This window comes from Pangasianodon hypophthalmus, chromosome 9 (genome assembly GCF_027358585.1).
Source record: "Pangasianodon hypophthalmus isolate fPanHyp1 chromosome 9, fPanHyp1.pri, whole genome shotgun sequence".
Classification (NCBI taxonomy): domain Eukaryota; kingdom Metazoa; phylum Chordata; class Actinopteri; order Siluriformes; family Pangasiidae; genus Pangasianodon; species Pangasianodon hypophthalmus.
The window spans coordinates 1,052,351-1,055,201 of NC_069718.1; the positions used below are offsets into that span (position 1 = coordinate 1,052,351).

Below are 2,851 nucleotides of genomic sequence, written 5' to 3' on the forward strand. Positions count from 1 at the left end.
GTTTAATATAATTTAATCCAATTTATATCTGGATCTGATGAACCCAATATTTATCCCTTATGCTTGACTAAATTGCTCCTAAATGCTACATTTAAGGTAAATGGGACTAAAAAAAGAATTATTCTGAGCAGCAAATGTCAGAAGTTCATTTGCAGTTTAAATTCAGTGTCCAGTTCTGACATCAAGTAGAAATGCATGAAGGAGATCACGACTCTTCCATACTATTAATGTAAAATAAGTGTGCACTGTCAGTTAGCTCAACCAGAGATCCTGCACTAAAGAAAGACATGAAACGAGCTTCGTGCTCCACACCCAGCTAAACACACAGAGTCACTTTTAACCAGTAAAACAGAGAGCAGTGTAGAGGAAATGAGATTTACATGAAGACGGCTGAGTGATCCTCTTTCTCCCAGAATAGAGCAGCACTTTCACCAGATGTTCAACTTCCTTCAGCCAAACTTACTGAAGCACAACACACAGCACTGAATCTACAGCTGCACACACTCTCTCATCACACTGATAATGACTATTAACTCTAATAAAAGAACACACAATGTCCAAAAGGAAGCTTTATTTCAGCAGAGCAAAACTACAGGAAGAGCAACAGGACAGTGAAGAGAGTAAAGACAGAAATGTCAGCATTGTGTAGAACTGAAACTCTATTGTAGATGGATGTGTAAGCAGCTCAGTGTTAAATTCTATCTTGGAGCTGTTAGGCTTCACACTGGCTCTTTCTGAACGTGACCGGATGATTGACGCCGTCATGGGAGACCGTACAGACAAACTCCTCCCCCTTTTCCCAGAGTGCTTTGCTGAGGGTCAGGGTGCTGCTGCGTGTGTAACCGTCCTTCTTCTGTTCTTCTGCACTGGTCAGAACCCCGTCCTTCACCTGGGAGCCATCCACTGTCCAGCTCACCAGCGCCCCCTGTGGAGAGTAGGCAGACAGCAGGCAGAGCAGCGAGGCCGATCCCTCAGACAGCTGCAGAGAGGAGGGGGGGAGCAGAGACACGGAGGGCTTCACCGTGGGACCGGCTGGAGACCACAAACACACAATAAACACACATTTACATACGCTTACACAACATTTACTCATTACTGCTTATTCACATTACTGCAGTTCAGTAGAACTACTCAGCAGGAGAACATTTACTAGTTACTCGTTATATTGTGGAGCCACTCGGACTTTGATCAGCTTTATTCTGGGAGTGTATTCCAGTCCTCCTAAGCTGTTCTGTTACTTTTACATGTAGTCCTACAGAAAAATAAATACACTGATGATGTAAATACACTGATATTCCACAGAATCAGGGCTGGAAAATGCAACATCACACCTTCCCTTTGAGTTTCCTGAGAACAAGATTTACTCTGTTACAAATCACATATCTGGCAAAAAGGCTGAGAAATCAGTCCAGTGATGGAAATAACCACATCACACCACATCCACCTTTCTACACACTGTTTCTCCTTGTTTAGAGATTCAACATGAGTACATCAGTAAAATTATAGAAGGCTCACAGGCACAGGATGAAGTTTTATACCACGTCCTTCACAGCACACAATATGAACTTAAGAAGCTGTGAATGTAAAAGTGCTCTGTTTACTGAGGAACACACTGCGGACTCATTCAGCTAACAGCTAACTCCTGACTTTTTCTGGCTTTAGTGTTATTTTTATTTTACTGTAACTGTGTCTCTATCAAAAAAATATACTACTTTCTTTATAAATAAATAAATAAATAAATAAATAAATACATAGTGATTCTTTATGATGCCTAAATTATCTACTTAGTAGAGTTCAACATAAATAATTTTCTATTTGTCTAAACTTTATTCAATTTTCTGATTAACAATGAAATAAATTTATAGAATTTTAAATAAAGAAGAGAGACTTACTTTTGATGATCAGTTTGGTTCCTCCACCGAAAGTGAGCCACAGTGATACATTATAATGAAGACATCATACAAAAACCTCTGTTACACTACAGTGACCACACACACACACACACACACACACACACACACACACACGGTTGTGGTGTTTGCATATGTGTGCTGTGTCACTGCTGCACACACTTTAAGAGCTGTAGTGCTGATCAGAGTGTGTTCAGTCCTTTCAGAGCCACTGACACGCAGCACAATGATGATGGTACTGATTCTACTGCTGGGGACACTGGGACTCCTCGCTGTGTAAACCACTCTCTTTACTTTTATTATTCATACAAACCATCAAATCACTCTCACACTCATTACTACATTTGTTTCCATTATTTTAACTCTGCATCCTTCTCTTTAGAGTCCTTTGGGGAAATCGTCGTGACTCAGTCTCCAGGATCTCAGTCTGTTTCTCCAGGAGAATCTGTTACTCTCACCTGTACAACCAGTCAGAGTGTTAGCAGTTACCTCGCCTGGTACCTGCAGAAACCTGGAGAAGCTCCTAAACTCCTGATCTATAGTGCATCTACTCGTCAGTCTGGCATTCCAGATCGTTTCAGTGGCAGTGGATCTGGTACACAGTTTAGTCTAAAAATCTCTGGAGTTCAGACTGAAGATGCAGGAGATTATTACTGTCAGCAAAGTGAGAGCACTCCGTACACACAGTGTTATAGCGCCGTACAAAAACCTCCCTCAGCTGTAGAGGAAGTGCTCTGAGTCAGAAACACACACTGATCTGAGAACAGCTGCAGAGCTGCTAAAGCTGCACTCCACTGAACATCATCAAACGTGTTCATGTTTAAAAAATAATCATTCCTGAAAAGCAGAAAACTCTTAATCAGCTGTTCCTTCTGTGATGAAAAATCAGCTGATGTGTATAAAGGTATATGATGATTTCCACCTTCTGCTAAGAGGAGCAG

At 41.2% G+C, this 2,851-nt stretch overlaps 1 long non-coding RNA gene across 1 annotated transcript; it reads right to left on the reverse strand.

Moving 5' to 3' along the window:
- Positions 1-556: 556 nt before the first annotated feature.
- LOC117596671 (uncharacterized) lies at positions 557-2,491 on the reverse strand. Its single transcript, XR_008302295.1, has 2 exons — positions 1,893-2,491; positions 557-1,032 (listed from the first exon to the last, which is right to left on the reverse strand). It is a non-coding gene; the product is annotated as an uncharacterized LOC117596671 (long non-coding RNA).
- Between the last annotated feature and the right edge of the window lie 360 nt (positions 2,492-2,851).